The 14,611-nt window shown below is 44.4% G+C and overlaps 1 non-coding gene across 1 annotated transcript; it reads left to right on the forward strand.

Annotated features, from left to right (window-relative positions):
• The first annotated feature begins 6,898 nt into the window (after nt 1-6,898).
• trnag-ucc (transfer RNA glycine (anticodon UCC)) lies at nt 6,899-6,970 on the forward strand. Its single transcript has one exon. It is a non-coding gene; the product is annotated as a tRNA-Gly (tRNA).
• Nucleotides 6,971-14,611: the final 7,641 nt, after the last annotated feature.

Below are 14,611 nucleotides of genomic sequence, written 5' to 3' on the forward strand. Positions count from 1 at the left end.
TTGCGCTGTTTGCTCAAATCAACAAAGACCCAATTCCCGCCCTACCTGTTCCAACCACGAAGGTGTTGAGAGTGTCAGATCTGAGCAACGTGAAGTATCCAATAGGAGAGTTACATCCTGGCGACAGGAATATCTCTCCACAGCTGCTTTCGGAGCTGCTGAATATTTCCAGCATTTCCTCTTTCTGATTTTGTCCCTTCATTACAGGAGTTCATTTACTGACAACCCAAAACTTGTCTCGAGGGCGCAGGTCCAGACATACCTTTTCTGTGATCTTCACACAGACAAGTTCACTCTTCATTTTCCAACACACAAGCTTTAAAATCGGCTGCTTCCATACTCAGCACCCTGCGGCATTGCCTTCAAACCTCACCCCACCGTCCACCCGACCACCAGGGCCTCAGTAGTACAAATGCTTCTTGGGAATTCACAAAAGCAAGGGGATCACAGTGTTTGTGAGGAAATATAAAAGGTTAATCCACACTCACAAACGGACTGATTATGTGAGAATCTCTCTCTCTCACGTACACACACACACACACACACAGACCACCACCACCACCAAGGCAAATGGTGAAATTTCATCAATTAAGGACATCTGGGATTAAAAGTCTGACGACCATGAATCGATTGTCAAAAGGAAGACAACTGCTTCACTAATGTCCTTTAAGGAATGAATATTTTTACTGGTTTGGACCTAAACGTGGCCCCCGACCCACAGCAACTTTTGTGACTCTAAGCTGCCCTCTGAGGTGACCTATCAAGCCGCTCAGTTCAAGAGCAATTTAAGATGGGCAATAATGCGGGCCCAGCCAGCGACGTCCACATCCCAGGAATGAATAAACAAAATAAGTCGATGAGTCATAATGAGGGGATACAGAAACTCAGTTGCAGTACCAAAGGTTGTCAGAGACAGAATTAATTGAGAAACCATGTTTCAGTTCCGGAAGCTGACAGTCAGAGCAAGTCACTTCGACACGCAGTTTAACTGATAGAATCAGAAAGATCCCAATCTTCATTGAGCAGCAGATAATGCAAAACACATTCTGAATACAGACAGATGCACCAGAAAAAGCATTCCTTCTGGTTGCATCACAGCTTGGTGCGGCTCCAGCTCTGCCCAGGACCGCAAAAAATCTACAAAGTGTCCTAAACAAAGCCAGTACATCACGCAAACCAGCCTGCCATCCATTGACACTTCGCGTTGCCTTGGAAAAGCAGCCAGTTTAATCAAGCAGCCACACACCGTGGACAGACTATCTCCCACCGGCTTCTGTCGAGAACTGGATACAAAAATCTGAGGGCAGGCACGAAACAAGTAAAGAACAGCTTCTTCCTTGTTACCATCAGAATTTTGATTGGACCTATCTCGTATTAATTTGATCTTTCTCTACATGTTGCTGTGACTGTAACTCTACATTGTGCGCTCTCTTCTTTCCTTTGCTATGTATGGTATGCTTTGTCTGCGTAGCATGTAAGAAACAGTACTTCTCACTGTGTACTAATGCATGTGACAAGAATAAATCAAATCAAATAAAGTCAAATAATATGACACAGATATAAAGGTAAAGTCGCCGTAGTTGCAAATGACCACAGGCTGCTTTCCCCCTCAAAAGGGAGAGCTTACAGGTGGCGATTTAGCCCAAGGGTTACCACACCTCAGGCGACAGGCAATGCTTGGAATATCTAATGTGCGATCTAATAGTACATCTGGATTTTCTTTGCAGAAAATTTGTATCAAAATCCTGATGTTGTTTTTAAATCCGGGGATAATATACGGCTGTTACAAACTGCCCTGCCACCTTCAATGATTTGTACACAGGTCCATATATTTCCCGCTGTTCCTGTTTCCCCTTTTGGAATTATATCCTTTATTTTGTATTGCCTCTTTGCGTTCTTCCCACCAAAATGAATCACTTAATTCTTCATCCGCCACATGTCCTCCCATTCCACTAAGCTGTCTGTGTCGTTTCGGAGTTCGACTGGAATTTCTGTAGCTCTTTTCAGAACCAAAGGACGTCCCAAATCATTTCACTGATTATAAAGGATTTTTGAAATATAGTCATTGTCCAATTGCTGAACTTTTGAACTGTCTGTTCGATACGTCAGACATTCCCATATGGGGATGGGGAATAAGTGCACCAGGCGTGGCTCTGTGGCGCAACGGATAGTGTGTTAGATTCCTCGTCATTGTCTGGCGAGACAATCAAAGGTAAACTTTGAAGAAATCAGCTGTTCATAAACTGGTTCGTTAGATGTTGATTATAGTTGCGATGACCGAATTGTTCAGGTGTTTGATTTAAAATCTAATGTGGTTCACCGCGCGGGTTCGAGGCCCCAGGGGTTCGAGAGTGGATGATACTGTTCATTTTCTTTAATCACCTCCAGAGGGCTGATCACTGACTGGAAAACTGATCGCCATTCCTGTTGGATTTTGTGAAGATATCGACGAAATATTGAGTGAACAGATGGAAAAGAAGACGATAACAATGTCTGTTTGATTTCTGTATTTTGGGAGCCGATCGTGGCTCTGCGAGGTGAAAGGGGTGAGCTCAGAGGTGCGGGAGATGAATAGGGCACGGTTGAGCGCCCAACCAAACACTGAGGGTCGGGGTGGAGGCACCTTGCTTTCAGGAAGTTGGAGTCCATGTCAGGAGCGCCGATTTGGAAAGAGGCATCAGGGGAACAGTTCCGACTGAGGTGAACAAACTAGGAGAATGGGGATGGCGTCCTTACAGGGAGCGGGGTATGAGGATCTGTACTCGGCGTGTGAGTCGGTGGGGCTTTAATTACTGGTGGTCAGTCTATCTAGAATTGGAGGCAGACAGGTCAGGGAAGGGTAGGGAAGTGTCGCATTTGGACCATGCGAAAATGCGAGGATAGAAAATGGAAGCAAAATAGCAATTTTTTCCAGACGCAGATGAGAGCAGGAAGCAGCACCGATACAGTCATCGATGTAACGGAAAAAGAGTTGGGGGGTGGGAAGAGCGGGTGGCGGGGGTGGGGGGGGGGGGGCGGATGGGGGGTGGAGGCGTTGGCGGTGGCTGAACAGGATTGGAACAAGAAATATTCCACATACGCCACAAAAATCACTCACTTTCAGGCGCGTAACCGGAGCCTAACGGTGCCTTTTGTGATGCTATCTGAAGATGACAGTTTCCAACCGTCACTTTGTACAGAAATCTGATGGAACCTCCTGAAAACCGAGCCTGTTAACTGAAATCCACTATTTCTTTCAGAAATTGCAGGGAGCTGTCTCAGAATTACTTCCCTTGTAACTTTGTCCATTTAATTCTCACTTATCTTAGAATTTTTGATCCGAACAATTCCACAATATCGGTTTGATCTGGATAAATTATTGATGTTCCCAACTTGAACAAAAAACTTTGTTATCAATCGGCCAATGGGAATTCTGTGGAGGGAATTCTAATGTCCTCAGGAAGAGGTTTAATAATGAGCTGAATGAACTGTTTTTGTTTACAGGGATGAAAGGTTATGTCACTGGGCTGGCAATCCAGAGGTCCGGACTAATATTTGGGGACACGGAGTAAATCCCACCACGGCAGCTTGTGAAATTCAAATTCACGGATTTAGTACATAGAAACATGGATAGAAAACAGAAACAGGAGTTGGCCATTCGGCCCAAATAAAGCTGGAATTGAATGCAAGCTTCAGAAATGGTGGCCTTGAAATTTCCGTCCATTGTTTTCCAGAGACAACATCACAGAACAACAGAGAACATGTCACACAACAGGACACGCCTTTACAGAACCGAGAAAACTTCTGCACAAGATGGATCATATTTACACAACAGGGAACACATTGACACAACAGGGAATAATTTGACAAAACCACAAGGAAGATCTGTCAACGACAGAGTCACAGTTCCACAACAGAGAGAATAGTTGCAAAGCACAGAACACAGTTACACAGCAGGAAACACATTTCAAAACAGGGCCTAGCTTTGTGTAACAGAAAACAGCTTTTCATAAATACTCATGTTTTCCATCTCAGTATCTTGCTGGTTTGCTCGGCACCTTTTCTGTCTGTCATTGTGCGTGTATCCTGATAGTCTCTTACTGCTTTTCTGTGTGTCTTTCTCTATCTGTTACACTCGAGGTGATGTGATGTGTTATTCTCCAGCCAGGGTGTGCGTCCCACCACGGAGGGTGTTGTTTTAAATCAATAGTTGTCGGACTGCCGCGCAACAGTAATAGGCAGGAAGCGATTACGTTTCGGAGCAGACTGTCGCAGCGAAAGCGGCCCGTAACCCAGAGGTGGACGGATCGAAACCACCCTTTTCTATCGTGTTTTCTTTCGTATCAAAAAGGCATATTCGGCTGCTGTCCAATAGCAACTCTGTATTTTCTCGGCAGCAAATTTGCTTCGTCATGTTGATTTGTGTTACTGTGGGTGGCACAGCGCATTTGTCCCAGGTTTAGTTCAGTTGGCTGGGTAGCAGATTCAGCCAACGGCTCCCGATCAGTTCCCGTATCGGTTGAGATTATTGATACAGGCCCTGCCTTCTCAGCCTTGCTCCCCGCCTGAGATGTGAATCCTCCGGTGAAATCACCATAAGTCAGCTCTCCCCTGAGATGTCCGCTGAATCATCTCGGACCGTGGACGTTGCTTTCAATTTACAAACAGCAAAAATATGACCTGCTCGTGGAAACCGGAGGTGTCCCTAAAATATCATTTCATCATAATGTTGAAATGTATCGTTTCGCGAACATTTGCAAACAATCAACTTTCCCCGGATGCAGATTCCAAAGACCAACTGCAGAAATCCTCCAGGAGCCTGACGTGAATTAAACACGCAACCTTCTGACCTGGAGGGACCTGATAAATTAACTGTCTCCCTCTTTACTTTCTATGGATTTACATCGAATGAAAGAGTAACAACGAACCGAGATTAATGAGAGAGCAGGAACACAGCATTGTCCTGCGGGAGAAATGTCTTCTTGTTACGGGTCTTAAGAGCACAAGAGCTGTTTTGGGGCAATGTAAATGCGTGACGAGGTGGCCGAGTGGTTAAGGCGATGGACTGCTAATCCATTGTACTCTGCATGCGTGGGTTCGTCGTAGATGCATTTTCTCCGTCTTCGTATTGACCCAGAGATTGAGGGTGAACTGATGACTTATTTTGAGGTTTCCGAACAAACGTGAAGTTTCGGCCGAGTTCTGCAGGTATGAGGGATGAATAATCCAACACCATTCCATATTGCTCATCCAAATGAGAAACTCCAGCTGGCAATTGTGGTTTCAGAAGCTCCAAAACAGACTCAAGCTTCATTTGAGGCACCAGTTGCGGATTTTGTCTTTCCAGAATCGGACGTTCCGCCATGAAAATTAGTGCCGGGTTTGGTGGAATGGTCTTGTTCAATTGCCCGTTCCTGTCACGAGCATTAACATGCTAAATATGTGGGGTTACGGGCCTGCATGGGATTGCTGATGGCGCAGGCTCGATCGGCCGAATGACCTCCTTCTGTACTGTAGGGATTCTATGAAGTTCGGGGCGACAGTTTAACTTCTCTGAGAATATGCCCAACTGTTCTCGCATAAGATATAAACTTCTAACCAGTCAATGCCTGTTTGAGGACTGGCAAGGAATAGGGCTGACATTGAATAGGTTCATATTGAATTAGTTACAGCAAATTGATTCTTTAAGAGGTGTTGGTGCAATGCTTTCAGAGAGACTGTCATAGTGCCTTTTTTTGTTCAGTAATTTTGTTAATCTACTTGGAGCGGGTGCAGTTTGTCAACATCTGTGCCTCTTGCTTGGCCACCTCAGTGGGCAGCAGCATCTCCAAGAGTCAAGTGGGCGATGGTGGTGACTGTGTGAGCATTTGATCAAGGGTCCTGGCCATCACATTGGTGACGTATTTAATTCGCTATCGCAGGTCAGAACAGAACAGAACAGGACATCTGAAATGAAATTCATTCAAGATTCTCATTATTCATGAGTTGTTCATGGAAATATTTCTTCAATTTGCTTCCTGTGTAAACTTCGTTGCAATGAAAGAATAGGCTTCAAAGCTATTCAATGAGTTCTCAGTCAGAAACAACAGTGAAAAGGGGGGTTAAACTGTGCAGAAAAACGCGACAGCCAAGATCAGTTTACAAATTGTGTTATCGACACACCTTCGTGAGCAACGAAAGTACTTCCGTAATTATAACTAATGAAAATAACAATCACTTTAACAGAGCAAGCGATGGTGGTGTAGTGGTGAGCCTGGCTGCTTTCCAAGCAGTTAGCCCGGATTCGGTTCCCGGCCATAGCACTGGTCATGTATTTAGGTCCTTATCCACGGCCTCTTGCGTTTCAAATCGTGTGGTCAAAAACAGTTCAAACGCAGCGTTTGCTGGAAATGAAACAAAAAGGACGTCCCTTTTAAATATTATTTATTCGGACGGAAAATTCCGCTTCAAATTCTCTCTGCAGAAAAAAAATATTGAAACAGAGGAAGAAGTCTCTGTGTTGATGAATGAGTTCTCAGTCAGAGACAAATATATAAAGTAAAGGGAACCGAACACAGTTGACCTCCCTGACTGTGATCGCAATAATCCCGATGAAGTCAATATGAACGTTACTGAGGTCGTTGCATCGACTGGCCAATAAACAGCTCCGATGGCAGGGTGGTTCAGGCGTTAGACTTTGAATCTAAATTTGCTTTGATTGGAGACTTTTTTTAACTGAAAGAACAGGCCTCAAAATTATTCAATGAGTTCTCAGGCAGGTACAATGTTAAAATGTAGGCTTCAACTGTCCAAAAAACAAGAGTGAACAATTTCAGTTTACAAAATGTGCGTCAGGACCACCAGGTGTCTGAGGAAATCGGCAACTAAGGCAGTTCCGTAATTATAACAAATGTAAATAACCATCACTCAAACATAGCGAGCGATGGTGGTATAGTGGTGAGCATAGCTGCCTTCCAAGCAGTTGACCCGGGTTCGATTCCCGGCCATCGCATTGGTAATGTATTTATTACTTTATTTTGTGTTTCAAGGCATGTGGACCAAATAAAACTCGAACGTGGCAATTGCCTATAAATACGCTTCCCGTTCAAATTTTATTTATTTCGGACGGAGAATTCGGTTTCAATTTTATTTTCCTGAAAACAATACTGAAATAGAAGAATAATCTAATAAATGAATTCTCAGTCAAACATAAGGACACCAAGTAAAAATAGAGGAACACATGTCAGCTCACACACTGTTCACTGCACAATCCTGATGCTTGATGAAGTTAACGTGAACATTGCTGAGGTGATTACATCATTTTGAGAGAAAAGCAGCTGCGATGGCCGAGTGGTTAAGGCGTTTCCTCGCGAAGGTTCAAACTCTGTGCGCAATGAGCGAGATTGGAAATGTGTAATTCGCTTCTCCAGGGCAGCCCGTAATATTGAATTGTAATTTACTGTGGGCTCTTTCTATAAAGACCGGGCACTCTGCTGGCATCGACAATATGGGCCGAATGGCTTCTGTGCTGTAACTTGGCTGAGGAACTGGTGCAGGGGGCAGGGTTTCCAATTCTTGGATCATTGGGACATCTTCTGGGGCAGTTGGGACCTGTACAAGAGAGACGGGTTACACCTAAACTACAAGGGGACCAATATACTTGCAGGGAGATTTGCTAGTGTTATTGGGGAGCGTTTAAACTAGATTTGCAGGGGGATGGGAACCAGAGTGCCAGAGCAGATAGTGGAGCAGGGGTAAAAAGACAGGTTAGTTCAAGCAAAATCACAAATGGAGGGGTTGAGTGTGGTGGAAATAATATTTTGAGGTGTGCCTATTTCAATGCCAGGAGTATTGTGGGGAAGGCAGATAAGCTGAAGGCGTGGGTAGACACATGGAAATATGACATTATAGCCATTAGTGAAACTTGGCTACAGGAAGGGCAGGACTGGCAGCTCAATGTTCGAGGGTTCCAATGTTTCAGGCGGGATAGAGGCAGAGGGATAAAAGGTGGGGGGGGGGGGTGGTGGCATTGTTGGTCAGCGAAAATGTTACAGCGGTACTCAGGCTGGATAGATTAGGGAGCTTGTCTACAGAGGCCCTATGGGTGGAGCTGAGAAACAGAAAAGGTATGACCACGTTAATGGGGTTGTATTATAGACCACCCAATAGTCAGCGAGAATTGGAGGAGCAAATCAGCGGAGAGATAGCTGACAACTGCAAGAAACACAAAGTTGTGATAGTAGAGGATTTTAATTTTCCACATATAGATTGGGACTCGCATACTGTTAAAGGTTTAGACGGGGTAGAGTTTGTAAAATGTGTTCAGGAGTATTTGTGAAAAAAGAGATCCCATAGCATCTGTGGAGAGAGAAACGGTCGATCCCGTGAAATGTCTGCATTCGGAATGTGAACTGTCTCTATTTTCACCGTTTCTATGTGAACTGTCTCTATTTTCACCGATCTGGAACGTAACGGTGAAAATAGAGACAGTTCACATTCCGAATGCAGACATTTCACGGGATCGAACGTTTCTCTCTCCACAGATGCTATGGGATCCCGGATAGATTCATGAAAGAAAAATAATTGAATCCTACAGCGGCCCATTGAGACTGCACCGATTTCCCCGTAAACCTTTCAAATCTGCCTTCCCCTGACATTGAACACATCAGAGGGAATTGCACACATCACTCAGTGAAACTCTTCCGCTAAACGTTAAGCGGTTTATCTTGAGCTGGTTCCATTTACTGTTTTCAGACCCACATTTGCTATAAAAGTAGCCGTGTTCAGGGTGTGATTCATACACACAGTTTTCTCCTCTGAAGGCCATTCTGTGGCGCGAGGTGATTTATTTAAAATACTTCATTTAAACGGGATATGTGTGTCGCTGACCAGGGAAGCACATATTATCCAAATTAATTATCTTTGAGTAATTGGCGTTGAATTCATTCTGTAGCCACTGCAGTCCATGTGGTGTCAGCACATGCACTGCTGTTCGGGAGGAATTTCCAGGATTGTGACCCATTGGAACAGCAATATGTTTCCAAGTCAAGATTATGTGGTTTCGGAGTGCAACTTAGAGCGGGTCGTTGTTTCTCTGCGTCTGCTGCCCTTGTGCTGCCAGGTGAGAGATTTCTTGGGTTTGGATGGTGCCTCGCGAATGAAAAATTAAGGTCAGGAGTGAGATTTGAACTGTCACCTCCAGCAGAGATTGTGACCTGAGACCGCTCGGCCATCCTGACCAGCGACGTCAATGTTTAATATCTCTGCACAAATCGATTTGCATTCCATCTTTATTGTTATGACATTTGAAACTCTGTCTCCGACTTGACTGATTGAGGGTGAACTGATCACTTATTTTGAGGATCAGGGACCAAGTGAAGGTAAGACACAGAGTTCCACAGGTTTGAAGGGTGAATAGTCCGGCACCATTCCGTATTCTTCATCCAAATGAGAAACTCGAGCTGACAACCGATTCAAATTAGGACAGCAGCTTTGGGTAGGAGTTGCCACTATGAAAACATGTGGTTTCAGAACCTCCAAAGCAGACTTAATTTCATTTGCGGCACGAGTGGCAGATTTTGTCTTTCCAGAATGGGCCGTTCCGCCATGAAAATTAGCGCCGGGTTAGGTGGAATGGTCAAGTTATATTACCCTTAGTATCAGGAGCATTAGCATGTTAAATACGTGGGGTTACTGGGATAGGGCCTGCATGTTGTTGGCACAGGATCGATGGGCCGAATGGCCTCCTTCTGTACTGTTCGTACTCTATGAAGTTCGGGATGGCAGTTTCACTTTCCTGAGAATATTGATGACTGTTCTCTGATAACATTAAAACTTCTCACCAGTCAATGCCTGTTTGAGAACTGGCCATGCATAGGGCTGACATTGAAACGGTTCATATTGAATTAGTTACAGCAAATTGATTCTTGAAGAGATGGTAATATAATGCTTTCAGAGATTGTCATAGCTCAGTTGCGCTTGTTTGTTCAGAAATTTTGGGAATATATTTGGAGCGGGTGCAGTTGGTCAGTATGGTGGTATAGTGGTGAGCATTGCTGCTTTCCAAGCAGTTGACCCGGGTTCAATTCCCACCCATTGTATTCATCATTTGTCACCTTATCCACGGCTTCTTGCGTTTCAAAGCATGTGGGCACAAACAGTTCGAAAGCAATGTTTGCCGGTTGTGAATTAAAATGGACTTAATGTGTTTTTTTTTCGGATGTTAAATTCGGCTTCAATTTCGTTATACTGAAAAAAAATATTGAAATAGACGAAATGTCTCTGAACTAATAAATGAATTCTCAATCAAAGATAAAGACACCAAAAAGAGGGAGGCGAACAGGTTTCAGCTCACACACTGTGCTCTGCATAATCTAGATGCCTGATGAAGTTACTATGAACGTTTCTGAAGTGGTTCCATCATTCGTTCAGATAAACCGCTGCGGTGGCCGAGCAGTTAAGGTGTTGGACTGGAAACAGAATGGGGATTCCGCGCGCAGGTTGGAAACCTGCCCGCAGTGCTAGCCATTTGAAATGTTTAATTGACTTCTCCAGGGCAGCACACGAGAATAAATCGTGATTTTCATGGGTTTTTTTCTATGAAGATCTGGATCTGTGCTATGGGCCGGGTCCAGGAAGTTGGTATTGGAATGGGCGCCAGGGTGTTCTCAGCTGGCATCTACAAGATGGGCCGAATGGCTTCTGTGCTGTAACTTTCATGAGAAAAATCATGACGTGAGAGGAAAGAAACAGAGCAGCATAAGAACAAAACAAGGTCTCATGTCAGAGTAAGATTCTTACGTAATGGCATAAGAAATGCATTTCACCAGAATACATTGAATGAATGAGAATTTCAAAATGCTGCTAAGATGAAATGACATCGTGTTCATTCAAACATATTGCAACAAGCTGGGCGTTCGGTATTCCTGGTGATAACAGTTTGGGAATGGAAGGAGCACGTGAAAAATAGGGAGGAATAGTCATATTGGAACGTTAGTGAAAGAGGATTCTTGAGAATAATAAGACATCAGTGGAAATTCCATGTTAGAATTGACTTCAAGATGTCTGGATTAAGTGCTCGCTTTTCCCAGGATTCCATACACAAGCGACAAATTGATGGTATATATTCAGAGATTAGAGAATATTGCAAATAAACCGATGTTGTTTTAAAAGACGTCCAATAATTTCTGACAGATTGAACCGAGCTGGACAGCTCGTTCAGAAAGCAGTTGTTGTCTTGTTTACGCACATGATATATTTCTGGTACAATATGCACCAAGCCGACAAGATGACAGGGTCATAGAGTCATAGAGGTTTACAGCAGGGAAACAGGCCCTTCGGTCCAACTTGTCCATGCCGCCCTTTTCTTTAAAACACCTAAGATAGTCCCAATTGCCCGCATTTGGCCCATATCCCTCTATGTCCATATTGCCCCTGTAACTGTCTAAACGCTTTTTAAAAGACAAAATTATACCCGCCTCTACTACTACCTCTGGCAGCTTGTTCCAGACAGTCACCAACCTCTGTATGAAAAAAATGCCCCTCTGGACCCTTTGGTATCTCTCCTCTCTCAACTTAAACCTATGCCCTCTAGTTTTAGGCTCCCCGAGCTTTGGGAAAATGTATTGACTATCTAGCTAATCTATGCCCCTCATTACTTTATAGACCCCTATAAGATCATACCTCAGCCTTCTACGCTCCAGAGAAAAAAGTCCCAATCTATTCAGCCTTTCCTTATAATTCAAACCATCAAGTCCCGTTAGATAGAACATAGAACAGTACGGCACAGAACAGGCCCTTCGGCCCACGATGTTGTGCCGAGCTTTATCTGAAACAAAGATCAAGCTATCCCACTCCCTATCATCCTGGTGTGCTCCATGTGCGTATCCAATAACCGCTTAAACGTTCCTAAAGTGTCTGACTCCACTATCACTGCAGGCAGTCCATTCCACACCCCAACCACTCTCTGCGTAAAGAACCTACCTCTGATATCCTTCCTATATCTCCCACCACGAACCCTATAGTTATGCCCCCTTGTAATAGCTCCATCCACCCGAGGAAATAGTCTTAGATGCTAGTAAAGATGCTAGTAAAATTTACAAGGATGCTAGTAAAATTCTTCTGCACTCTTTCTAGATTAATGATATATTTTCTATAATAGGGTAACGAGAACTGTACACAGTATTCCAAGTGTAGGTTTACCAAGGTCTTGTACAACTTCAACAAGGCATCCCAACGCTTGTATTCCATGTTCTGACAAAGAAACCAAGCATGCTGAATGCCGTCTTCACCAATCTGTCCACCTGTGACTCCAGTTTCGAGGAGATATGAACCTGTACCCCGAGATCCCTTTGTTCTGTAACTCTCCCCAACGCCCTACCATTACCTGAGGAAGTCTTGTCCTGGTTCATTCTATCAAAATGCATCATTTCGCATTTATCTAAATTAAACTCTATATACCATTCGTCAGCCCACTGGCCCAATTGATCAAGATCCCGTTGCAATCCGAGATAACCTTCTTCACTCTCCACTATGCCACCAATCTTGGTGTAATCTGCAAACTGACTAACCATGCCTCCTCTATTCTCATCCAAATCATTAATATAAATAAATAACAGCGGACCCAGCATCGATTCTAGAGGCACACCGCTGGCCACAGGTCTCCAGTTTGAAAACAGCTCTTTACAAGCACCCTCTGGTTTCTGTCATCGAGCCAATTTCGTATCCATTTAGCGACCCTGGATTCTGTGAGATTGAACCTGATGCAACAGCCGATCATGTGGTACCTTGTCAAGGCCTTGCTAAAGTTCATGTAGGCAACATCAAGTTCACTGTCCTTTGTTACCCCTTCAAAAAACTCAATCAAATTTGTGGGACATGATTTTCCACTCACAAAGCCATGCTGACTGTCCCTAATCAGTCGTTGCGTCACTAAATGCCTGTAGATCCTTTCTCTCAAAATACCTTCCAACAACTTACCCACCACAGATGTGAGGCTCACTGGCCTGCAATTCCCAGGCTTTTCCCTGCAGCCCTTTTTAAACAATGACATCCGAGAGTGTGTGGAAAATGTGTGTGAGAGCCTGAACTGGATCCGAAATGAAACCAGTGGTGGCGGAACAGAGCAATTTAAAGACAGAGAGCGGACGGAGCAGAGACAAGCTGCTGTCAGCTCTCGGCTTCTCCAGCCTCTCTGTGTTTGTCGCTCCTCACAATCTATCCCATTACAATTAAAACTTGACACTTCACATTCTTTGCCTGATCATTTCTGTGACCGAAATCCGAATATTTCCTGTTGAGAAAGTTCCATCCGAATTCCGGGCAGCAATTTCCATTTCAACCCGTCTCTTTGCTGCATTGATCGCGCTCTCTCAGTCCAGCGCTGACTTATTCTCCGTTTGCCAACTGAAATCTTGCAGTCGACGAATATTTTCCATTAAATTTTCCCTTCAGACCTGAGCAAGGGAACAGCGCGATCCTATGCCAGGAAATCTTGCGATTTGACACAAGAAGGACGGCGAAATGCGGCGCTGAGGGCGGACACACAAACACAGTAACATTAGTCTAACCCAGCCGCCCCTTTAGCACACTCTCTCTGACACAATATTCACATTTGCACATTGACAAGTCAAACTGTGTCTCAGATTGACAGCTCCCAGGGCAGGCTTTCCTCTCTCGCTCTGTGCTGTGGATTATCGGGGATTAGTTGGAGTTTCCCAGCTCAGTAACTGTTAAAGCCTCTGAGGCCGGCGATGTTCAACGTGTCAGTTCCCCAGATTCAGGGGGTTGCAGCCAATCAGAGCTGTGCCTGGGTTACCCCGGAACTGGTTGAAATGATGATCTTGTTCACAAGCTGAATTCTATTTGATCAGATGAAGATACATATTATGTGCATTTCGACGCTAAACAATGTTCAGCCTTCATATAGAGTTGATGAGAGGGGGTGGAGGGATAGACAGAGACAGAGTCTGCTCGGCTAGATAATGTATCAGTGCCAAAAATCCTTGTAAATTCCGGTTTGGAGAAACAGAAGCTGCATTCTGAGCATTATTCATTAACACATTATTCATCTCACAGTCAGGAACAGTGCTGCATTCTGATAGAAGGGATGGAAAGAGGCAACAGAACATAGAACTCCTGCAGTACAGAAGGAGTCTGTACTGACTACAATCCCATCCAGGCCCTATTCAAATAACCCCACACATTTACCCGTCTCATCCCACTGACACTATGCATTCTATCCATGGTCAATCAGCCTAACCCGCACATATTTGGACTGTGTGTGGGAATCCAGGGAGGAAACCCATGCAACATGGGGAGAAAATGCAAATTCAAAGCAGACAGTGAACTGAGGCCGGAATGGAATCCGGGACTAATTATGTGAGGCAATATGCTAACCACTGTGTCAATCATTGTGCCACCCTGCCACTCTGAATGGTCCAGTTCTACACAGGATTGCAGGATCAGAGGGACCTGAGGTTCAGAGAGATCTTTGAACGTGAGAGGAGATCTTGGGAGAGTCGTTCGGGAAGTGGATTGGATCTTCGGCTTCATCAATGAGGACACTGAATATACAAGCAGGGAAGCTATGCTCAATCTTTATAAAGCTCGGATCAACTGCGGCTGTTTTAGAATCACAACAAGACCTGGTAAC

This window comes from Mustelus asterias, unplaced genomic scaffold (genome assembly GCF_964213995.1).
Source record: "Mustelus asterias unplaced genomic scaffold, sMusAst1.hap1.1 HAP1_SCAFFOLD_35, whole genome shotgun sequence".
In the NCBI taxonomy this organism is placed as follows: Eukaryota; Metazoa; Chordata; class Chondrichthyes; order Carcharhiniformes; family Triakidae; genus Mustelus; species Mustelus asterias.